General features: G+C 48.9%; 1 long non-coding RNA gene across 1 annotated transcript; it reads left to right on the forward strand.

Annotated features, from left to right (window-relative positions):
• The first annotated feature begins 1,060 nt into the window (after positions 1 to 1,060).
• On the forward strand, positions 1,061 to 24,478 carry LOC144144937 (uncharacterized). The gene is made up of 4 exons (XR_013317376.1): positions 1,061 to 1,212; positions 2,997 to 3,070; positions 6,832 to 6,915; positions 23,817 to 24,478. It is a non-coding gene; the product is annotated as an uncharacterized LOC144144937 (long non-coding RNA).
• The last annotated feature ends 503 nt before the right edge of the window (positions 24,479 to 24,981 follow it).

A 24,981-nucleotide genomic window follows, 5' to 3' on the forward strand; every position in this document is an offset into this window, starting at 1 on the left:
TCTTTTCGTAGCCTAGGTAGCACTCTCGTACCAGGGACACTCTCCAGTCACCATTAGCAGCACTGAACATTTTATGATAATAATGGCGGTTCTCATAATGATAATGTACACTTATTTCTCCTGGCCCTAATGCTGCTTCACCGCTTCGATAACGCTACAATTTTCCAGTATTCTAATAAACCTACGCTAGACTTATTAACGTGACCCTCTACCAAACCTAGATGTCAGTGCAGAATTTTTCTGCTGGTCCTACCAGCTGTACTCAGCCATAGTCAGCCTGGCTAAAAGATTGCGGCAGTAACTAGATACCAGTAGGAGCACTTTTTGTGATTTGATTGTGAGTGGATAACATGCCTAGTTTTTTCAGAACTATAGCCCTTTTCGGGATATATAAACCCAAAAATTTTGGTAGTCTGTCTGTCTGTCTGTCTGTCATGTCCCTCCGTGCGTTCGTCTGCTCCTCGATTCAGCCTCCCGGACAAAAGTTACAAACATCCATACAGACTACGTTTATATATAGACAAGACATTTGGAGACAACTAAATCTCGTGGCGATGTTCATACTTGACAACATTTTTGGGCAAAAAAGAAAAGAGGTATATTTGAGACATAACATCAATGCATATGTGTTATATGCCGGGTTCGTTTACTTAAAAATACTGGCCTTGTAATATTTGCAATAGCAAAAAAAAAAATTCAGCCGTGAAAAGCGTTTTGCCTAAACTATTAAAAAAAACAGTCGTGCCGCCTCCTTGCGTTGACATTCCAAAAAGTGCAATTGCAAAAAAATGTCGTGGTGCATGGTGTAAGCACTGAAACGCGGAAGATTTTAAATTATTTTGTTTGTCGCTGGAGGACCGAACGGGAGGGAAAGCGCGCGAGAGCTGTGTGAGGGAGCGTAGAGATGCATTGAAGTGGCAGAGCCGGTAGAAGACTATTGTCTCTTACCGAAATTTGCAGTGAAGTGAACGGATGCCTTCACTCATTCTTTTTCAAGAAGAAACGAGGAGTCCTGCAGCGAAAGTTGTTTCCAACTCTGTTTTTTCACTTTCAGTGCTTTCCGTTTGAAACAAATTTGCATCAAATATACCGTAACTTCGAGAACGACCCTTACTTTGGGGGAGACTCAAAATGCGTGAGAACCGGCCCGGTTCCACCACTCGTCGAATCGGCTTTCAACGCCACCTATTATTACGGCGAGAATGGCAGTATGTAAGTGTTTTTATTGCTCCCATTTTAGGATTAAGATAAAAATATTTTCCTAGGTGCAGAGTTTCATGGTTGTAGATTCTGCACCACCGATGTCGCATTAAGCGCAGTGAATGTTTATCGTCGCGCTGAAAACATCGGTGATTCCTTTGCTTACAAACTTATCTAAATGTTTTACTCAACAAAACACACCAGAAACTCTTTCGGTGTCATTTAAAAAAAAAGTACGTTAGTATGGGGAAGGTTAAAAGGCCCTCAAAGACACGAAAATAAGAAGTGCTGCATATGGCAACGGCATCACCAAAGGTCTTTTGGAGGACGGAAGGGGTATTGTTTTCGAGAAACTCACTGTACAATTTGCAGAATGCTTCAAGACTGAAAATTTCTCCATAGCCTGGAAAAACGCCCACAATATTATGTGTGATAAAAATGGAGATTCATAGAACCTGAAGAATTGCCGACGCATCAGCCTGCTGTCGCTTGTGTACAAGCTTTTACAAAAGTTATGGTTAACCGCACAGGTGGTGGCCTGGATTTCCAACCACCCAGAGAGCAGGCTGGGTATAGGAAAGGGTACTCAACCACGTATCACACTGTTGTTGTAAATCAAGTTATATAAAATACTGCAGTATAAATTAAACTCCTTTACAAGACATTATTAGGCTGTAAGAAAGCGTTTAATTGTGTACTCGCTGCAGCCGTGCTAGAAGTACTGAAAGGCCAGGGAATAGAGGAGACCGACATTTGACTTCTGGAGGGCATACATAAGCAATGCACGGGAAGGATAACCTTTTAAAAGCAAAGCGATCAATCCTGATCCGAAAGGGGGTAAGAGAGGGAGATACCATCTCGCCAAAACCATTAACAGCATGTCTGGATGTCTAGAGGGAGTGTTTACAAAGCGTGATTGAGAAAAAATAGAATTAAGGATAAGCGGAGAATACTTGAGCCATTTGAGGTTGGCGGATGACATAGTCTTGCTGAGTGAGACTGCTGAACACCTGCAAAAGGTGCGTGATGACCTCCAATCAAAATACATGGTCGTGGGGCTGAAAATGAATAGGATGAATTCTAACTTAATCAGGAATACGCGAGCCAGAAACGTCCTTTTCAGCTTAGGAAACACAACTCTAGAAGAAGTAAAACTATATAGTTACCTCGAACGGATGGGTAGTCCTGACACCAACCACTTGATAGAAATCCGGTGCAGAATATGTATGGGTTGATAGCACTCGGTAAGCACTCCCAAATAACGAAAAGTAAGCTACCTCTGTCACTAAAAAGAAAACCCTATGACCGGTGCATACTGCTGGTTATGTCATTGGGAGCTGAAAATTGGCGCCTTACTAAACAACAAGAAACCAAACCTACGTCGCCTCAATGGGACACGGAACGAATATTGGTTGGAGTAGCACTCAAGGACAGGAAACGATATCAGATAACAAACTGGCGTAGAAGATACCATAGTTGAGATAAAGAAAGGGGAATGGACTTGGGCTGGCCATGTTGTGATCCGAACCAACTGCCTGTGGTCAATCAGTGTAACAAAGTAGATACCAAGACATCAGTCTAGACGCATGGGAATGCTAATATTCCGATGGAGGGGTGAAATAAAGATATTTGGGGTAAACTGTGGTCTCATGCAGCGCAGGACGGGAGTGGTTGGAGGTCAATGGGAAAGGCCTTCGTCCTGCAGTGGAACTGAGTACGCTGATTATGACGATGATTGCATGTACGGAATTCTAGGGTTCATAGCGTATTTCTAATTTTCGTATGTTCTTTTGCAGAAACTTGACTATACAGCTTTTGTCATCACCAGGTTATACGGCCAAGAACGTCGCCAACTTTGTGCCCCTCGACAGTGGGTATCTGCTTCCGCGAGCATGTGTTGCTCGTGTGGCCCTATAATAAAATAGACACACTTAAGAGCCCACTCACGAGGCATATCGCCTTTTAGCACCGCGCGGTTTTTGATCGAAAAAACAAAGAAACGTTCCCGTGGTCGAGAGGTACTTGCTGCGACCAGGTTGTATAATTTAATACTTGTTGTATGAGCATACTGAGCCACACCAAGCCTAGGCCAGTCTTCGCGTGTATTTTCCGTGTCTCGTCATGTTTAACGTAGCTCCCATGTTACACGCACATATGTTTTGCGTTAAAATTTTGGACTACTCCGGAGAAAAAGAAGAACATATAACAGCGTAAGAATAGTTACAGAGCGCGAAATCAGGACACCATCATAAAATCTGGCTACAATGTTTCTCACAGTTCACTTCACAAAATTGTAACTTTAATATAGAGTTCCTCTGAATGCGCTGATTAGTCTACATGACTTTGAAAATCTACAGGGCAGTTTATACCGAAGTAGTGAACTGATATGTTCGAGCAAACAGTCAAGCGGCGTGTCGGGCGGCTCAAAGACTTCTTTTTTATGGGATACGTGTATAAATGTGATGTGCTGAACGTTGTGGCAATTGGGTCATTCGGCAAAACTAAATTGCAGGTGATTTTTTTTGTGTCCAAAAAACGCCAACCTTCTCTGAAACCCCGTATTTTACACCCTTCTATATGATTTTTGGAACTGGAGAATCAATTTTACGAGACATGTTTCAATATCTTGAATTGGACTCAAATTCCTATTGGTGTCCTTTTGTTATCAGAAAACGTTTATATCTCTAGCAGACTACTATACGTTGTATACCACGGCAGGGGTAACGTACCCGTGCTTGAAGCAAATCACATGTTCGATGTATATTTTGTAAGTTGTGGTTAATTTATTCGGTGTGCATTTGTTAGTGCTTGCTTAGAGACCGTAGAATCCTACCCATTTTTGCCAACGTTCCTATTTGTTCTCGACAAATTTTTTGATAAATTTCTTTTTGATATTGCTGTGAGATTCTATATACACATTCATACGTGGTTTGGACTGTACTTTTTTTCATTTCGGGGTTAAATACAGAGGGTGAAAATGTTAGGGGCATAAAAGCCAATGCGGTGGATCTCTACCCTGCTAAGCTATGGAGATAACTGCTTTTCCCTGCTGCCGTTTTACGCATTTCTCTCCACAAATGTTAAAATAGTTATTATTGGCACTGTCAACGTTTTTAAGAGAGTTACCTAACCAAGAACGTCCAGAATAAAGAAAGTGCACCGTTTGTTTTCACAATGCGCAGGTGCCCGTAGCAACATATGTTGTAAGTATTGCATAAAATAGGTTCCGTATATTGATTGGCAAAGGCGAAATGGCTGACGAGAAAAATTTCACAGTACGCTCTGCCTGTGCACTAAACTGTAAATATACGCTTTGCTCACCATTTGGGGAAGGCCTTCCTTAGTAGCCGACGTTTCTTATGATTTCCATGTGCTGTCCCTGATGATAGGGCAGTTCTGTGGCTACACTGTTTTGCGCAGAACACGCGTCGTTCAAGACAATCGAGGCAAATATGCTGTGGATGGTTTCAACTTCAAAGGAAGTGAAGGAAAAGGCACAACTCTACACCAGGGCTGTTTAGGCCGAGCTTTCTACGTCCGTAGCAGGAAAACAACTTCGAAGCAACAAGAAATCGTGGTTAGAGCGCCGTTAGCAGGTTTAACAGCGGCGGGAAACAATCCTCCGTGCCGCTAATTAAAAAAGAAAAAAAAAACGGTTCCCGTGGTCGCAAGCGAACATCGGTCCCTCACGTATGTAACCGGCGCCTATACGACTGATCTATCATTTCATTCCGGACGCACAGCATTTTTTTTGTGATCGTAACGCGGGTGGTGTCTTGCACTTGTCCGCGGCTGCAAGAGCGTGCCAACGCGGTCCACGTTGGGAGTAATGTGAAAGCCAGCGGACAAAACGATCCGTACCTGACAGTCAAAGTGAACTATCTGCGGCAAGTACGAAAATAAATGTGGGATGCAACAGCTAGATCTCTGACAAAGGGAGAGGGGCCGCTAGCTCTGCTATTTCTCCAGCCTTGCACCACTAGTGCAAGCTGTTCAAGTGTATTTGATAAACTCCTTGGCCGCACCCGTTGTTGCATGATCAGCCCTTTACAATATCCTTTGAAGCACGTGTCAGTCGCTAGCTATAGGCTGAGTCTCTACTCTTTTATCTATTGCGTGTACCGCTTAAAAATAAACAAAAAATACCGGGTAGTAAACCCACTCCAGCCTAGCCATGGCAGGTTAAAAGTTAATAGAAAATAAATATATCCCATGCAAAAGCCCAAAAATGTTTCTGCGCGAAAACAAATTAAAAGTCAATATTTCACAGTCTGGTAAAAATTAAGTCTCTTTATTCGCGTCCTTCCTGCTGAAGATACGTTCAATGGCGAATAAAAGTCTCGAAGCCAACTGAATTTTAATCGAAACCATTCTAAACTGCTTTCTTTTTGTTTGCCTATTGGACCGTCGGTACTGTCGCCTCTCAAGGACCCTCGTATTGCACGTGCGGCAGTGGCCTGTCAGGCCCTGCGTCGCTACATGGCCCTTGCCCAGAGGAGAAGGAGGAATAAACGTTCCTATGAAGCAGTTCGCCCTGGGGAAGCGTCTTTTTTCCAAGACCCCTTGAGACCGTCCGGCTTCTTGGGCTCTCTTCACCAGCCGGAGCTGGTCGTCAGGGTCCGAGCTGGACAGTGCTCTCTCCCAGTGCTCTGGGGAGGGGAAGGGCAGGGGGGTAATTTAGGGTTTCCATCGCAGCCCCACACAATGTGGTAAAGCGTGCCCGGAGCCTGAGAGAAGCGGCATTGCGAGGGGTACAGGGTGGGGCCCAGAATGTCGGCTCTAGTTGGGTGGGGAAAGGTGTTGGTTTGGATACCTGTAAGCTGAGGTTTTTGTTCTTCGTGAGGTGTTTGTGTGGAGGAGGGTAACACTGGTGGATGCAGGCGGTAGTGCTATGTAATTTCTACGTAGGGCAAGAGGGCACAGACACGCCACTGCTCGCTGAACTCCTGACTAGCCTGGTGTGTCAGATCGCGGGCATGCTGATTGGCAGCTTGGTTGCCGGGCCCGTCAGCATGGGCGGGAGCCCAAATATTCCTCACGGGGTGTTCTGGAGGATGCTGCAGTAGAATTTGTGTGGCAGGGGTGAGACAAAGCCGCTCGAGAAAGTTCTGCATGCTTGGTGGCAGTCCATCATAATGATCTCTGCAGGGGTTTCAGCAATTGCTAGGGCTATGGCAACTTCTTCTGCCTGTAGTACATCGGTGGGAGGAATTGATGCACTTGTGAGGAGGGCTTCAGCTGTAGTCACAGCAGTGGTAATAGCTCTACTCCCGGGATAGGAGGCTGCGTCTGTGTATACTCTGGGGAGTTTTGGCAGTACCGTTTGAAGATAGCTTTAGCTCTATCATCTCTGCAATCCTGGTGGTGCGTTGGATGCATGTTCTGGGGCAGTGGGGCGACATCAATATGGAGAATCTCATGAAGAATCTCATGCGGAAGCTGAGTCGCATTGGCCTGGGAATCCTCCTCCGGCGCTGTTACCCTTTTCCGGCGCGTGCCTCGAACTTACTGCATCGCAGAGTGATTTTCCGCACATCACGTACTCTAGACTTCTGCCGCGACTATGATTCCCTCATTTTTCATGGCCAGGCTTGCGACTGTACTTTGTCAACGGCATTTATTATTTTGCAGGTCCCGACGTGTCCTTCAACTTTACTGTTGCATACAGGGACTGCAAACGCTGCAAAGTGTTCCGGCACAGCTACATTGAAAACGGTGAGAATGGTAGAACAAATGAAATTATATATTTTGCACATCTGTGAGAAAACTTTTTCATACTTTATGTCTTCGGCTTTTGTCATTTCCTGGCAAATGACACGCCTAAATGAGCAGACACAACACATTTATTAAACGTTGGAAGGTGAATCTTTGGCTCGCTATACAGTGGTTAATAAAGTAATAATCACTGTCAGCTAATAACCAATTTAGATGCTCCTATTTCCGAAATGATATTTACTCACGCTGGAAGCCGGACGTGGGCGCGTATGAACTACTGGTCAACTTTTCATAACTGGTAATTTGGAGCCGGGCGGGCGATTATTGGTTCACTCGATCAAGTGCTTAGTTGAAAATCGGTCCTGAGACGAAAGAAAAGATGTGCTGGGCATAAGCGCCCAACTGAAATCTAACGGCGGGACACGGAACAATCAAAACAACAGTGTGTCTACCAGTGAGAGCACCTTGAAGTGTTCCTGGGGTGTTCTAGTTTAATTGCAATGGCATTTTTGAGACTACCAAACACTAAAATGTTGCCTGTCTATCTTTCTCTGTCTATAACTCGTTTAAAGCAGAAATACTTCCATTGGTCCTTCTGACGAGTGGGTCACTGATCAACTTCAAAGTGGTAGACGTTATATTTTTACGAAGATGGGAGAGTTGCGGAGAAGCGAGGAGAGAAAATCTGTCGTAAAGTGTGAAGGCAGATGATAAGGGCTAGAGACCAAAGTTTGAGAAGGGTACAGACAAGTAGGAAAATATTTGGAAGCGTAGGAGCGTGATTGGAGGGGGAGTATCAGGGGAAGGAAAGAGGAGGAAGGAATCTGCCTCATTATAGGATTACGGAAAAGAAAAAAAAGAGTGAACGGGAAGTGCAGCTGATGGGGAAGTGAGGAGGAAGAAGAGAATAGATAGGAGCATGGAAAAGTGGAGTCGCGGTATGGAAAGGATAGTAAGAAGACTGATGCAAATGGACGGAATGGGGGATACTCGGAAGGGAATGAAATAGAGGCGAAGGGCTTCGATTGCTCCGAAAAAGATGAGGTGGGGGTTAGGCAGAGAGGAGTGCAGCAGAAGAGGAAAAGAAGGTTGCGGAGGAAGATAGAGGGAGATGACTGACGTGAGGGTGAAAAATTTTAGCAAAGAGGGGCGGAGTCCGGATAGGGGAAGAATTGTGCGTGAAAGTGACCCAGCAGGAATAAAAAAAAGTATACTAATATATACTTGAACAGGGTTTGCAAGATATAAAGCAAGAAGGTTTTGCGCTCTGGCTACAGGCTGGGAAGAGAATGTGACGGTGCCGCGACACGTGTCCCTAAAGCTGACAAACTGCCTTAGAATAAATTTTCGACGTCTCGTGGTAGCCTTTTTCCCAAGCCACCTTGTAGCCTAGGATGGGTGCTTCTCACGCTTACTCGACAGGATTGGTCTTTATAGCTGCTCCGGGCGCTTTTCACGGTATTTAAAGTACAACACGCGTCCGTGTAATAAATATACCTCCTCAACGTTCGGAAGCAGCGGCGCAGCATATCAACGGCCTGTTTTGTTTTTTCAATTCGCCCTCTTTTCACGTTGTGCCTTATCTAGAATGAACATCGCTCGAGTCTTTTACAATTTTAGCTGAGCAGGAATGTTTCTACACGATGAAACACTGTTTCAGGGGTCTTCCAATGCAGGCGTATCGGAAGAATTGACGGTAGTCTTAATAATAAAATAAATTTTTCGTGTTCGCCCAAACGCCGTTGGTTTAAGGAGGTTTCATCTGTGTTGTCTGACCTCTACAAAATGGTCGCGGATGGGATGGTTATTCAACCGCTCAAAAATTGCGTCAATACACCTCAATCCTGGTTTTGAATCTGGCCTAGTGGAGCTCCTGTGCCCCAGGGTATTTCACATCATAAAACAAGCGAAGTGTCCTAAATAAACGCTCCGCATCACAACAATATACTATGCTCTGAAGTCAAGGCGAAAGTTTGAAATAGCCCCATCCTCGTTGTTTTTACAGGCTTCTTTTTAATTAAGTTTGTCTGTTTACGTAGTCTAAGTCATACCTAGCATGGATTCTTAATGGAAGCTTGAACACAAACGTTATTACGCGACCAAGCGAAAACAGAAAATCGTACAGTTTTTTTAGAGTTGCTGGCCACCTCCTCAACCAGCGGGCTCCAGAATGGCCGTATTATTTTCGCCTATCACCCAGAAATCCCTGAGGTGTTCCGTATTCATATTGTTACCAGATGGGTTTATTTACAGTGAGTTCGGATGGTGTAGGACGAGCGTAGATGGTAGAGCGGTCCGTGAATGATGGTGCCAAGCCGGAGTGCCACCTCATTCTCCTCTTCTACCAATCAGCTTGCTCAGATGGTTGACCGTTGAAATGTCATAAACGCATCGGCGAATATACGGCAATTATGGTGTGCGTAACATTTCCCCTGTCGCAGACGAAGCCACCAGAGCGAGTCAGCTTGTGGAGCGTTCTTCACAACGTTTGAGCCGGGCAACATGGACTACTTGCGTTCTTTTGCGCTGTCGGCCAGTCGAAGTCAATCGCGAGACGACGTATGTAACATCGCTGAGACGTTGTAGCACAACAAACGGACCCACGTAATGAGGCAGAAACTTCTCACACAAGCCGCGCTTACGCAGCGGTATTCAAAGCCACACTAAATCACCCGGTGTGTATGTTACATCACGCCGACGACTGTCGTAACGCTGCTTAGAGCGCTTCTGGGAGGGCAGGATTCGCAGGCGGGCAAGTCGACGTGCTTCTTCAGCAAGGCAGAGCGTCCTAGCTAAGGAAGGGTCGTCATGGTTGAAGAAAGGGAATATCGTGTCGAGACAGCTACCGGGCTGCCGGGCATAAAGGACGAAGAAGGGGCTGTAGCCGGTTGTTTCGTGCTTCCCAGTATTGTACGCGTATGTGATAAATGGGAGCAGATCGTCCCAGTTCTTGTGGTCCGAGCTGACATACATAGATAACATGCTCGCTAACGTGCGGTTGGTACGTTCCGTCAGTCCATTTGTTTGAGGGTGGTACGGCGTAGCATGGCGAAATTGGACGGAACAAAGGCGAAGCAACTGTTCAACGACATTTGCAGTAAACTGACGTCCACGGTCACTAATTATAACTTGGGGTGGTCCATGGCGTAACAAAATGTAGCGAAGCAAAAAGTCCGCGATCTCTGTAGCAGTGGCAGACGGTAGAGCAGCCGTCTTAGCATAGCGAGAGAGGTAATCCACACATACAATGATCCAGCGATGTCCATGCGATGAGCGGGGGAAAGGCCCTAACAAGTTAATCCCAACTTGTTGGAAAGGACGACTTGGCGGGTCAACGGGGTGGAGTCGCCCTGCTGGAGCAGTTGTTGGATTTTTGTACCGCTGGCATTGGGTACAAGTGGCGACATAGCGATCAATAGTCTTGCGTATGTTCGGCCAGTAAAACCGTTGTTGAGCGCGGTGCAGAGTGCGCGCGAACCCCATGTGGCCCGATGTGACGTCGTCATGCACAAAACTTAGAACAGCGGTACGGAGGCTTTCTGGCACAACAAGTAGGAGACGAGGTCCGACAGCCGAATAGTTCTTCTTGTAAAGTATTTCGTTTCGCACGCAGAAACGGCTAGAAGGCTTCGATTCATCGGCTAAAGCGAAAAGCGAGTCCAAAGTTTTGTCCTTGCACTGCTCCCTTTTGAAAACAGCCGGCTCAGGGAAAGATGTCGAAATGGAGGCGAGATACTGGTCAAAGTTGTCTTCATCAGAGGCCACTGATTCCAGTGGCAGCCGGGAAAGGCAGTCAGCGTCGGCATGCTTGCGGCCGCTTTTGTATGATACGGTGAAATCATACTCCTGCAGACGGAGAGCCCAGCGTGCCAGCCGCCCACAAGGATCACGAAGGTTGAGGAGCCAGCAGAGTGAGTGGTGGTCTGTGACGATGGTAAAAGGATGCCCATAGAGATGGGAGCGAAATCGCTGTGTGGCAAAAATTACTGCCAGACACTCTTGCTCCGTGACAGTATAATTCCTCTCCGACTTGCTAAGAGTGCGGCTGGCGTAAGCAATAACATGCTCACCATCACTGTGGCGCTGAACAAGCACGGCCCCAACTCCAACCCCACTGGCATCGGTGTGAACTTCAGTAGGCGCCTGGGCATCGAAATGGCGGAGAATCGGTCCGGACGTCAGAAGATGTTTCAAGTGACGAAAAGCGACGGCACAATCGGTACTCCATTTGAATGGAACGTTTTTCCGCAGAAGACATGTCAGAGGATGGGCTATGTTAGCAAAGCCAGGGATAAAACGACGAAAATAGGAGCAAAGTCCCAAGAAGCTGCGAAGTTGCTTCGCAGAGGTGGGTTCTTTAAAGCAGCTAACGGCTCGTATCTTGTGTGGATCCGATCTGACTCCATGTTTGTCGACAACGAGGCCTAAGACAAGAGTTTGCCGCTCTCAGAATCGACATTTTTTTTAGTTCAAGATGAGACCAGCCTTTTCTAAACAGTCCAAAACAGTGGCCAAGCGCGTGTTGTGTTCACGAAATGTGCGACCAAAAATAACGATATCGTCCAGGTAGCACATGCACACTTCCCGCTTGAGGCCCCGAAGTACCGTATTTATGAAACGCTCAAACGTAGCAGGGGCGTTACAGAGTCCAAAGGGCATAACATTAAATTCAAATAGTCCATCGGGTGTGATAAACGCTGTTTTTTCTTTATGGTCGGGGTTCACGGGAATTTGCCAGTAGCCTGATCGCAAGTCAACTGAAGAGAAGTACGAAGCCGAATGAAGACAATCTATTGCATCATCTATGCGGGGAAGTGGGTAGACGTCTTTTTTAGTAATTTCGTTGAGGCGCCGATAGTCAACACAGAAGCGCCATGACCCGTCTTTCTTTCTGACCAATATCACCGGAGCTGCCCAGGGACTTGAAGACTCTTGAATCACGCCATTCTGCAACATGTCTCGTACTTGTTCATTGATAATCTTGCGCTCGGATGGTGAAACGCGGTAGGGCTTTTGTCGTATGGGCCTGGCTTCCCCAGTATGTATTATATGGTGGGTCCGTGTGGGCGGTATTGACGAGCATCGATGTGTTCGCCCGAAGTCAAATACGCGTGAGTATTGTACAAGAACGGCAATCAACGCAGGGCGTTTTTCTGGTTAAAGGGATTCGTCGATCATACTTTGAAATTTGGCAGGGTCTACCGGGCAAGGATCAGTAGACGGATTTATGGCTTCGGACAAAACTCCTACTGAAGTTGAAACATATTCGATCGCTTCGGCAAGTTTCAGCCCGCTTGGAAGTAGAGTGGGTTCGGCCGAAGAGTTGATAGTCCACACAGAGGTTTGTCCCCTGTTTACCGTAACAACCGATCGAGGCACAAATACATTTTTCTTTGCACAGTTTAGGGGAATCGGCTCCAGCAAAGCTTCAAATTTATCCAGATCAGTTCCCGTGCAAAGGACTGACACGAATGCGGCTGACCGCGCCGGCATGATGGTGTCGCTCAACACGCAGAGTGCGCGGGTGGTATCGGGACAAGAATCTTCTACAAGGGCAGATAGGGCGGTCCCGTCCACATATATCTCCCCATTACGACAGTCAACTGTGGCACCACACTGCTTCAAGAAGTCTAGACCTAAAATCGCATCGTGAGTTGACCGCGGCAATACTGCAAACTCCGCCCTGAATGTGTGGCCGCCAAACGAAACAGTCACTGAGCAGATTCCAAGTGGGCATAGGGACTCACCACCAACACCTTGAAATGTTACCATTTTGTCCCAGTGAAACATTACTTTGCGGCCAAGACGGGATTTAAACGCAGAACTCATTACCGACACTGTTGCGCCGGTATCGATCAGAGCCCTCGTTCGGGTGCCATCGACTAATACTTCCACTGTGTTTTTTAGCATTGATACAGGCGAAGGTAGTTCCCAGTTAGGCTGTCCGGTAAGAGGCATTTCACGTGAGAGTTGTGCCGCGGCCTCACCTCCATTGGCCGCGCTGGCTAGTTTTCCGGCGGCGGTGACCGACGCCGGGGTGATGGTGAACGCCGCTGTCGTGAAGCGGGTGGGGTTAAGCTGCGGTCAGAAGCCCGTGAATCGCGGCGCGGTGGTGCCTCGGAGAACAAAGCTGTTGGCAGGCGAGTGTCGTAGCGGGCATTTCGAGCGTTCGGGCGGTTCCACATGGGAGTTTGCTGGTACCGTGGCGCTTGGCGGCGACGGCGGCAGTAGCGAGAAATGTGGCCCTCAAACCCACAGTTGTAGCAGACGGGAAGGTCACGCTCACGGGGAGGGAAGGATCTCTCGTAGACGCCATCAAAACGGCGATCATAAGCCGGGCGCTGAGGACGCTGGTCGTAAGTTGGACGTTGAGGGCGCCGAGAGAAGTGCTGGACATCGTGACTGTAGCGTGGTGAATCCCAATTGTCGAAGCGCTGCGGGCTTTCATTGCGAGGCGTATAGCTCGGATCACGGAACTGAGCACTCAAAGGCGAGAGGCTATTGGCCTGTACATCTTGCAGCACGTAACTTTCGTGAACGTGCAAGCCGTCAGTATAGCGCCGAGGTTCTTGGTGTCTCAGCAACTCCTCGCGGACGATGCGCCGGATAGTTTCAGCGAAGTCCGGTGGTGGGGTCACATCAACGCTTGCCACAGTAGTTACATTAGCCAAGCAACCGAACTTTGGCGTAATACGACGCTTCTTCAACGCCTCGAAGGTGCGACAGTGCTGGACAACGTCGGACGCCGATTCCAACTTTTCACGCCCTATTAAAAAGTTGTACACGTCTTCAGCGATCCCCTTTAATAAGTGACCCACTTTATCATCCTCAGACATTTGCGGGTCGACGAGTCTGCAGAGCTTTAGCACCTCTTCAATGTAGGTGGTGCATGTCTTACCTGGGACTTGGGCGTGATGGAGCAACGTCTGTTCAGCCTGCTTCTTCTTTCCGACGGAGTCGCCAAAGCGGGATGAAATTAATTCAACGAAACGGTCCCAGGTTGTGAGCTTGCTTTCGTTGTTCTCAAACCAGGTCAGCGCAGTCTCATCTAGCGAGAACACGACGTTCGAGAGTTGTGCAGCGGTATCCCAGCGGTTGTACCGGCTCACTCGCCAAAAGTGCGTCAACCATTCCTCAACGTCTTCATCGGCGTTCCCAGTGAACATTCGGGGCTCTCGCGGGGGATGCCAGCCAGGCGTGGGGGCCGGCACAGTGTTCCCACCTTGAGGCATCGTAGGAGACAGCGGTGGCAGACCCGCGACACGTCGGCTGCGGCGAAAATCCTGGAGGTCCGACGTGGCGTACCCAGCACCTCCACCAAACTGTTACGAGATGGGTTTATTTACAGTGAGTTCGGATGGTGTAGGACGAGCGTAGATGGTAGAGCGGTCCGTGAATGATGGTGCCAAGCCGGAGTGCCACCTCGTTCTCCTCTTCTACCAACCAGCTTGCTCAGATGGTTGACCGTTGAAATGTCATAAACGCATCGGCGAATATACGGCACTTATGGTGTGCGTAACAATATCTTATTTTTGCTAAGAGGAGTCCTCATTGGGAAGCCTAAGTCATTATTAGGGAAACGGAAATGAGCTTTTATATAGCCACTGAAGACTCAACCACCTTTTGCGGCAACAGAAAAATTGCGCGTTTCATACCTTTCTTGGCTCCTGTTCGATTACCGAGAAATTCCTGCTGTTTGTCAAATAAATATTCGAGGCATGCATAACTCCTTTCTTTAAGGACCTCGGCCCAGACCGCGTCACAAAACACGGACGGCGAACCGGGTCATACTCTCGTTTTACTCGCCCTTCGCCGTCTTCCTTAAAGCGGCCCTAAACAAGGTGCCTGATTGCGATTTCGCCGTCAGAATCGCTGGAGAGAGAGAGAAATCACTTTATTGAGCCTTAACCGGGTTCACGGGAGCGGTGTGGCCGTCGGTTTGAGGCCGGCGGCGACGTTGTCAGCGCGGGTGACCAGAAGTATCTGGACCTCTGGGTCCGAGCTGCCCAGCGCTCCCTCCCACTGCTCGTCACTAACTATGGAGGGAAAGGGATCTTGAGGGCAGGCCCACATAGAGTGGACCAGTGTGGCTGGGTCCCCACAGAGTGGACAGTTTGGCGAGGGGAATTGCGAGGGGTGAATGCGATGCAGTAGTGCTCGGCAGGCCAAAGAGTTTGTCTGCAGGAGTCGCCATAAGCGCTCCTGATGGTTGGTTAGCTCAGGGTGGGCAGGAGGGTACCGACGGCGGGAGAGGCGGTAATGCGTTGTTATATCGTGGTACGTGATTAACTGATCCCTGGCTGACCTGGCGCCGTGGTAGGGGACGAGGCTGGCACCGGCACGGATGGTCAATCCTCGTGCTGCATTGTGCGCTGCCTCATTGCCCCCTAAACCAGTGTGCGCCGGGGTCCAGACGATGTGTACCAGGGAGGACGGGGGATTTCGAAGGAGAATTTTGGACGCCACGGATGATATGTACCCGCGGGCGAGGTTTTGGATGGCCGTTTTCGAATCGGTGATTATAATTGTAGGTGTCGGCCGGGTTGTTAGTGCGAGCGCTATTGCCGCCTCCTCTGCCGCTGCAGGGGTGGTTGTGCGTACGGATAGAGAGGTAACAGGGGGTTCATTCGGGCTATTAATTACGGCGAGGGCAAAGGCGTCGTGATGGCGGTATTCTGCCGCATCCACATACATAACGTCAGGTTTGGTGGGAAATGTTTTGGCCAGCGCCCGTGCCCGCTGCTCCCTTCTACCTCTGTGGTAGGTAGGGTGCATGTTCCTCGGAAGAGGGCGGACGCGGAGGCAGTCGCGGATACGCTGGGGGATAGGAATAGCCGGTTCGGAACAGACTGGGGCCCTGATACCAAGTCGGACCAGTATATGCTGTCCAGTGGACGTAGTTGAGAGGCGACGGAGCTGATTGATATGGTGTGCCTCGACCAGCTCCTGGGCAGTATTATGAACCCCGAGGCCCTCAAGTCTGGCAGTGGATGAACTTTGAGGAATTTGTAGTGCAGCTTTATATGCCTTTCTGATGAGACAATTAATTTTGTTAATTTCAGCGTTCGAAACACGAAGGTAGGGGAGAGAATATGTTATACGACTAATGATAAAGGCTTGGACAAGCCTGATTCTCTCAGCCTCCTTGAGACCATGGTGGCGTCCTGTGATTCGTCGGATGAGTCCGATTGTCTGATTAACGTGTGAGCTCAATTGCGAGATAAATTTTGTGTTGCTGCGATTATGCTGCATGATAAGACCGAGGACTTTGAGGGTGCGCACCTCTGGGATCAAATGTTCATTCAGGTAAATTTTGATGTCGGGAGAATTTTGAGAGGTCGGTTTGGCTGGTAGGAGGAGAAGCTCCGATTTTGCGGGAGAGCACTCCAGGCCCGCAGACTGTGCTTCCTCATTCACGACACGTGCGCCTTGCTGCAATGTGTGTTCAATGAATGCGTCGCTACCACCAGTGACCCATAACGTTATATCATCCGCATATAGGCTAAAATGAAGTTGCTGAATCTTTTCAAGCTCTTTCGGAATGTTGAGGAGAGCCAAATTAAATAATAGAGGAGAAAGAACGGCCCCTTGTGGAGTCCCTACGGAAGAGAGAGTCAGCACGTCAGATTTAATGTCCCCTATTTGAACGAACGCTGTACGCGCCGTTAGAAAGTTACGCACGTAGTTGTACACGCGCTCTCCAGGGGATATTGTTTCCAAGCCACGCAAGATGGCGCTGTGGGTGACTCGATCAAATGCTTTGGTGAGATCCAACGCAAGAATCGCAGCAGTATCGAGTCGGGTTGAAGGGTTGATTACCTCTCGGGAAAGTTGCAGAAGGACATCTTGAGTAGAAAGTCCAGGGCGGAAGCCAATCATCGAGTGTAGAATAGCGCTTGTGGAATTCAGGTGAAGCGCTAGGCGGGCGAGAATTATATGCTCCAGGACCTTACCAACACATGAAGTTAGAGATATGGGTCGGAGATGATCTATAGTAAGGGGCTTTCCAGGTTTTGGGATAAGCGTGACCTTGGCATGTTTCCATTCGGAAGGAAGTGTCCCGCGTTCCCAAAAATAATTGAAGTATCGCGTGAGAGCCGATATTGAGGGATCGTCCAGGTTGCGCAGCATTTTGTTGGTTACACCGTCTGGCCCCGGTGCCGAGCATGGGCGAATAGCCAGAAGAGCGCTGCGCACTTCCGCCTCCGTGATGGTGGAATCTAGGTTATGATTTGGTGATCCATGATATGGTGGAAGTGGCCGAGAATCTCCCGTGGGAATATATAAGGAGCAAGCTCTATCCATTAGTTCCTGGTTTGTACCCGGGAATTTTTGTATGATCGCTGTGAGCCGATTACCTTGCTCTGTTTTTGTGCGAGTGGGGTCCAGGAGGAATCTCAAAAGGGACCAGGTTCTCCGCATACCAAGGTTGCCTTTCATGTTGTTGCATATTTCGTGCCACTGACTTTGAGCAAGTTGTACAGAATAGTTCTCTATTTCTTTATTTAGGTGAGCAATTTTCAGTTTTAATTTTCTGTTGCGCTTATTTTTCCGCCATCTGCGCTGGATGCTTCGAAATGCATTTTGTAAGTGTTGCAAGTGGGAATCCACCGTTTCGGATGGAGTGCCGGGGTCTACAGGAGTGCTCGTGGTTCGTGCGTCAGTAAGGAGCTGCTTTACCCACTGTTCAAGACCCGAAGGGGTGATTTCTGGAGGCTCGTGGGCTTGCCGCACCTCGCGAAATTCATTCCAGTTTGGCAGATGTGTGTGCCGTGGACGGGGCCTAAGGGGGCCTTTTAAATTTACATCAGTTTGGAGAATAAAGTGATCGCTACCTAATGAGTCATTGGTGTTAGACCAGCATGCGCTGGTCACGTTATAAGTGAAGGTTAGGTCTGGGGAGGAATCTCTCTGTACGCTGTTGCCAATTCTAGTGGGTGACATTGGATCCGATTCTGTAGTAAGCCGATGTGCTTGGATGTGATCCCAGAGGAGCCTGCCCTTGCGAGAACAGTGAGGGTATCCCCAGGCGGTGTGTGGCGCATTGAAGTCGCCGACAATAATAAGAGCATGAGGCCCTACTGTTTGCTTAGTGAGAGTAAACAAGTGGCTAAATGTGTCTCCTGTTGAACGAGGGCCGCTGTAGATGTTGAGAACATATAGGCGCTCAGCCCCCCGTTTACTTGGGTAGAGAACCACTAAATCGTGGGGAATAGAAATGCTATCAAATTGTATCCGTTCGGGAGGGATATTGCGGTGGACTAAAACAGCTGTAGCATGATTATTATTGCTCTGAAAAGCTCTGTAACCTGGGAGCTTGGCCATGATACCTACTTCTTGCAAGGCTATCACATTAGGGGGAGATTCGGCTGCCTCTATCAGGAGTTGTAAGACACGCTGTTTACGACGGAATCCCCTGCAATTCCACTGCCAGACACGAGTGGACCCCATGTTGTTACTGAGAGGCGGGGTTGTAGCTGGGGTTGGGAATAGGAATAGGGATAGGGGCGGTAAGGGAATTGATTTTATTGACAATGTCCCGTATGCTGGAGTGCAGTTCACAGCGCAGGGCTTCGATATTGGCGTGCAAGTTTGTTACACTGGTTTGAAGTGTCTCATGAATACTAAAGAATTCGGCTTTCTGTTCCGTTAACGCCTGCTTGCAGGAAGCCTCAACCTGAGTGATGTGATTCGTAACTGATTCTTCAAGGGAGGGAAGGACTGATTCAGGAAGAGAGTCGTCCGACACCGCCTTACGCTTGGGAGGGGGAGGAGTGGGCAAGGCGGGGGTGTCCTGCAAGGCGGAATCACGCGCTTTCAGGGCTTGGTTCTCCTGGCGGAGAGCAGCGTTTTCCTGCCTGAGGAGGGAGATTTCAGCCCGAATCGCGTTGAGCTCTCTAAGTATGTCGGCGGAGGGGATTGGGGTAGGAGGGGCGGAGTTAGATGAGCAGTGGGCGGTAGCGACGGGGCAGCTCACCTGTGAGTCCGGAGCGGCTCGTTGTACACCGGCAGGCACATGTCCATGTTTGGGAGGAGGCTTCAGTGGAAGGCCCGCGTGTGCACAAGTCGCGGGTCCTGGCGATCGATCGGACCGTCGAGTAAGTCCATCCGGAGGCACGGACGTTGACGCTTGTTGCTTCTGCTGGCCTTGCTTGTGACTCAAAGATCGTCCCGCCGAGGCGATCTGAGCATAGGTGGGAGCTTTTCGTCGCGGTTGGTATCGACGCGGGCAATCGGCGGAGCCAGTGATGTGGGGTCCTTCGCAGACAATGCACTTCGGGGTGCACGGATGAGATTCGACGGGATTGGTGGCCCCACAGCGAGGACAGCGAGGGGGATCACGGGCTTTGGGGCACACATCCTGTCGATGGCCGGGGGACCAGCAAGTAAGGCACGCCTCAGTCTTTCGACGAAAAGGCTTGCAGCGGTACAGTGTGGAGCGGTACCGGATCCAGAAAGGGACTTTGTGGCCGTCGAATAATATTTGGGCCATGTTGGATGAATTCAGGCGCTTGGCGTCCAGGATGGGGAGGTCGGGGTTGTAAGTGCATATGCTGTCATGCACTTGTTGGGGGGTATCATCTTCGGGTATATTAAATATGACTCCTGTGACCGTGTGGGCTGGAGCGGCCACGTGTGTGGAGATCTCATATTGGAGCCCTCGAAGCGAAAGGACGCCAATGCTCGCGTACCTGTGGGCGCGTTCATCAGACGGTGTGCTAACTATAACATAGTTAGCAACATACTGGGGTCGTATTTGGTCCTCTGTGTTGGGTGGAATTCCTGCCTGAGCTTGAATAGCATCAGCGAGGGTAGCTTGAGGGACAGAAGTGAGGGCCAGTCCACCACGCGGGCGCAGGACGATCTTGATATCATCAGCTGGGAGCGGCGTCGCCGGCGGTGTGCGTTGCGCTGGCCGCCTTCGCTGAGATCGCTGAGTTGAGGGGGTTGCAGTGGGGCTTACTTGTTTATCAACGATGGAAGAGTCAGCATGTAGAGCCCGCTGACGGCGGCGAACTTCCGCCCAGCCAGGCCTTTCAAACTCCGCGGGGTCCATTTCTTCTCCTTCGACTACGTTCTCCATGAGCGAGACTTGGCCGTGGCGCGCTGCAGTTGGCGGCGAGGAGCGCACGTGCAGCAGCGGCGCCGAGGCGAGGGTGCTAGGCCCGATCAGGCATAGTAGAGCCGTTGGCTTGGCGCTGAATTCAGGATCTCGTTGGCGTGCTCAAAATACACCACGTACCACAAGAATGGTGTCCAGGGGGTCCCCGTGATGTACCGAACGCCGTAGTGTACAATTCGTCGCCAAGGCAGGCGATTTGCCTGCGGGACAGGGTCAGTAGTCAGAGCCGATGTGCGGTGCGACTGCAACTCAGAATCGCTGGAGAACTATCCAAGGAACGCCGTGCCGCAAACACGGTTTAAAAGCGTGTAGTATTGACCTAGTCACCGTTAGTTATAGAGGGCCAGCAATAAGGCCTGGAGCTTTCACCGCTCATCGCGTCCCCAAAGCACTATGCAAGCTATAACATCACCGACGAGGTGGCAGACTACCAGAGAAACAGGACAAGGACCTTGCGGGTTAGAAAAGCGCGCATCCATTGGCTTCGCTCCGCTTACGCCACGGTTTTTAAAGACGCTAGTCTTTCTTGGGCTACTTAAATTCAGAAATTTTGGTCTGTCTGTATGTCTGTCTGTCTGTCCGTCTGTCTGTCTGTGACTCGATTCAGCCACCCGGCCAAAGCAAAACAATGCCTGCGCAATAGCCTTATATAGTCACAGCTAAATCTGCCCGTCTTTGTCCGATGTAATGTTCATACTTGTCAACATTGTGGAAGAAGAACAAGACATTACGCAAATATGAGACAACAAATCAATACAGAAGTTATATTTGCAGTGTTCATTTATAAAAAATCAAACAGGCTTGACTTTTGCGAAATTAAATACTTCATCAACTGCAGAAAAAGAATTCACACCGCCGTCGCCTGCTGTTGCCCGCGCCACTACAGCTTCTGGCGCCATTTTAAGAAAGCAACCGGCAACAGTTACTCAACGTTCCACTAGATAGGTTTCACGTTCTGCTTGCACCGCACGTGAAGTAGGGAAATGCGGTTCTATAAACGTTGAAGTAGGGCGCCTCGATTAACGCTCGTCTTCGCCGTAGGGCAGCGTTCGCATCGAGACACCCGGTTTGGAGCAGCGGAACGCGGGAAATTTAAAATGATTTAAGCAAACATGTGGCGTCTTTACCTTGGGAAGAGCGCGACGCAAGAGGAACAACATGAGAGGTGAGCGGGAAAGCGAAGGGAGGCATTTACTTCGCAAAAGCCGATAAAGACTATCGTCTTTATCGAAAGGAGCAGATACACGGCCAATTTTTTTAGCAGCCTACGGGCATGCGGCACCTACTGCCGCCAAACGGAGCTGGTGGGCGGTTTTCTCGTTGGAACCGCTTTGCGGTTGTGCTTCTCGCGCCGGCCGTGCTCACGTCGGCACGTCATATTTAGAATAAAGGAAACGGGTGGTTGAAGGCCAGATAGGGGGGTCCCAAACATAGTATTCTCGCTCACGACGGCAATTCAATATTACCACCGGTGACTACCGACCCGCTAGAGGTTCCGCGTGCGGCGCTGTCGCGGGGAACAGGGTCCCCGCGAGGCACGCTTCCTAAACAAAACTTAGCCTCACGGCAGTCATTCAGTCACCGCTTTACAAAGCCGCGACGAAGACCATCACCAGCGCCATCTTTCACCATAGTATCACCCCTTTTACGCATTTATAAAGTGATTTCCTGCAATACCCTGTCTCTGGAGTGCGGTGACAAGTTTTAGCTGCTTCGGTGTATGCCATGTCGTGCATACACCGCACAGTGGGCTTTTTGTAGACCTTGCAAGGATATGCTTATCACAGTAACGCATGTAACGGTGTTTCCGCTGCTGAGACGCTAAACGTTTTTCAACTTTATTCAGACCTTGTAAACGACTCGCTATATCTTCAAATTCAGCAAAGCTCTAGCGACAGATGGCAACGATGGCCATTGGTCCCTACTAGGACACGCCGTAGCGCTGGTGCCGGAGTGCCGCTCGCCCGAACCGCCGAAAAATGCACTCGGATTTCCACCGGAGCCGGGAACGCTCGTTGGCAACAGCAATTAAAGGGACCCACCTATAGCGGCGCTCTACTGTTCAGTGCTCCGTGCCATCATAGAGTTAGAGGCTTGCAATAACGGAATAGGTTCAGGACCAAGGCCGATTTAACTAAGTATTCTGACAAACTGACAAACTTAAAAAAGGGCAATTTCGATTGTGTTTTATCAGAACGCCACGAAGAATATTGCGCCACGCAAGAAAAAAAAAAAACGCGGCCCCTATGTTCGTCAATACGCAGCTGCTAGGGTGCAAATGATGCTGATGAACCAGAAAATGCTTAAGTTCCTGTGCCCGCTCCAGGCAAGGTGACGGATTCTATTAACTTGCTCAGGAGATTTGCAGGGGCTCACGAAGGAACCGAAGACGCTTTGAACGGCCTTGCATGCTTTAGAAAAGTCTCTCCGCCCAATGCTAACAAGCCGCACGCCGGCGAAGATCACAGGCTTTTTACCACGAAATAAATTCACTTCCCCAGAACCCCTAGTAGTTTTATTGTTATTGATTTCACCGCGCACTCTCATTGCATTGCTAAATTATCGGCAGGCGAGTGCCGCGGCCGCCGCAATTACGGTGACGTGGTAGCTGCTGTTATGCGCCTGTTTTTAGACCAATTTTATAATGTTCTCTAATTAACGAAATAATTCCTGGTTTCCAACGACCTCGTAAGAAATATTTTTAACTGCATTCGGGATACGTTGTCGTGAAGGGGTACTCTAGCGATTGCGCGATTGAAATGGCGACCTTCGGAAACATATTTATGGTCCTTTCTTAGTTGTTCGCGATATATTTACTTTGGGTTAGAATGTTCAAAGCCAATCAGGAGAAGTCTTTGCTGCGCCGTATTGATGAGGCGGATCGCGAGCAAACTCGACCGTAGGTCTTTGCAAGCAAAGCCCGTTAAACGCACCCCTATAGCGTTCCCCTCAACAGTAAACTTCCTTCCCGGGGAGTACTACGCATATATATATATTACATGCGCACTTGACGAAGGGGTGAGACGATAGCGCTGATAAATCCTGACTGTTCCCCTTGTTTCTGCGTATGTATTCGTGGTTGGGGTAATTATGCTCTCTGGTTCGCTCGCGGGAGAGTGTTGATATGCATCAACGGCAAGGGGAAACATACAACGAAATTAAAACTCCAAAGAAGGCAACCACCGCCTGTGGTGAGGCATCAAATTTTATAAGTTTACCTTACTAAGGTTTCTGCCTATTCAAAAGCCTGTGGTCATCAAGACTTCATGAAAGCAACTATACTCATTTGCATTTCCTGGCCTCCGTGTTTGTTTCAGAAGAAACACTTAGACAAGCTCCAATTACCCCTTTTCATCATTTGCAATTTGGGATATCGCAAGTCGTAGTGAACGACAATCTAAGGCTTTGTAATACCTGTTTTCTGATTTCGGCGTTTTCTTCTGTAACAAGGCGCTGCTGATTCTGCCATGGGTACATTTAGTTCACGGCAGTTCTCTCTGTCGATGCAGGACACATTGTTTTCAGACTGTGGTGTCCGTATAAAAGTTATCCATAACATTCACCTTGAAACCTTTCGTCTAGTTTTTGTTGATGGAACTCAGTTTGACCCCAAAAATCATCTGGCACTTTTAATGTCCTGCTCCAATTCGACCGCAGTTTATTTCGCGTGTTATGACCCTAAGCCAAGACGCGGCTTTACCATAAACTTATGTATGTGGCCACGGTAGTTGCTCTTTCGTAGTTGTTTCAGCCGATCACGAACAAACGTTTTTTTCAGGGGCTGGATGCAGTTACTGGCTTACCGACGAGGCCCTCGGAGACGAGAAGACCTGCTGTGAATTCGTCTACGATCTTCTTTGCGGAACATCCGAAAAGTACACGATCTACGATAGCACGTGCCAGTGATTAATCTCGTTTTTTACTTGGCTTTTTACCGGGGTTAACCTATATATTCTCTTCTGTACCATGGGTTCTACAGACGCAGCCTTGTTTCGGTGAGCGGTAGCCATTTTTTTTGGCTCCAGAGTTACCCAGACAGGTTCTATACACGGAAAACTTTCTACTTTTTCATGGGCATTTGGTGAGGGAGCCTTTAAATTCCCGGAAGAGCTCGCTTTCTCTCTTCCTGAAGCAATATTAAACTTTTGTAGTTCCTCTCATTGGGCAATAAGTTTGTGACATCATAAAAGGGCGTAATTTGGTATCCTGAAACAGCGTGCTAAATTCTTAAAGGGGTACTAACACAAAATTTTTAAGGCGAGATAACTTCGGAGATAGATTGGTGTGAACACACATGCATCATCTGCACAATATCAGCGGCGAATACGGCCTAGAACATATTTAAAATCAATTTTAAAGTGTGTGAAATGCAACCGAGCAGCCAGCAGAGGACCACGCGCAATCGACATCCCGTGGATATTTTGTAAATAAACGACATCCAAACACGTCACGAGTTTGTGTTGGCCGCTTCCGCACTGCCCGGCTCGCCGCTCCAATCGGAGGGCGGAGCTTCTGCTCTCGAGAATGAACGACCCGATCGTTGCCGGCAGAGGCGCCGTGATTTCGTCGGGTCATCGGGCAGCTGGCCGCGACCAAAGTTCTACAGCGATTCCAGGCACTCTGTTTCTGTTACTGATTATTACCATTGGATGCGAAAACGCGCCGGAGGCACGAAAAGCCCACTGAGCTAGCCGCACGGTCGCTGTGCAGGCGGCGGCCACGGCCGCGAAGTGGCGCAGGCAGGCGCAGGTAGCTCGAGTGATAGCTGGTTACCCATAGACGAAATCGTGCCCAAGTCCCAACCATGGCAGCTTATATGAGAAAGGAGTTAATAATGCGATGGCGGGTTCCATTAAAAATTGTCATCTGCACCGCTTACCAGAGCGGCAATCGAATATCCGCCGCAGTGCTAAGCCGGGCACATCTGTAGGCGGGCCTGTCGG

Source organism: Haemaphysalis longicornis, unplaced genomic scaffold, assembly GCF_048455015.1.
Source record: "Haemaphysalis longicornis isolate Haplotype H1 unplaced genomic scaffold, Haemaphysalis longicornis Haplotype H1 scaffold_7, whole genome shotgun sequence".
Classification (NCBI taxonomy): domain Eukaryota; kingdom Metazoa; phylum Arthropoda; class Arachnida; order Ixodida; family Ixodidae; genus Haemaphysalis; species Haemaphysalis longicornis.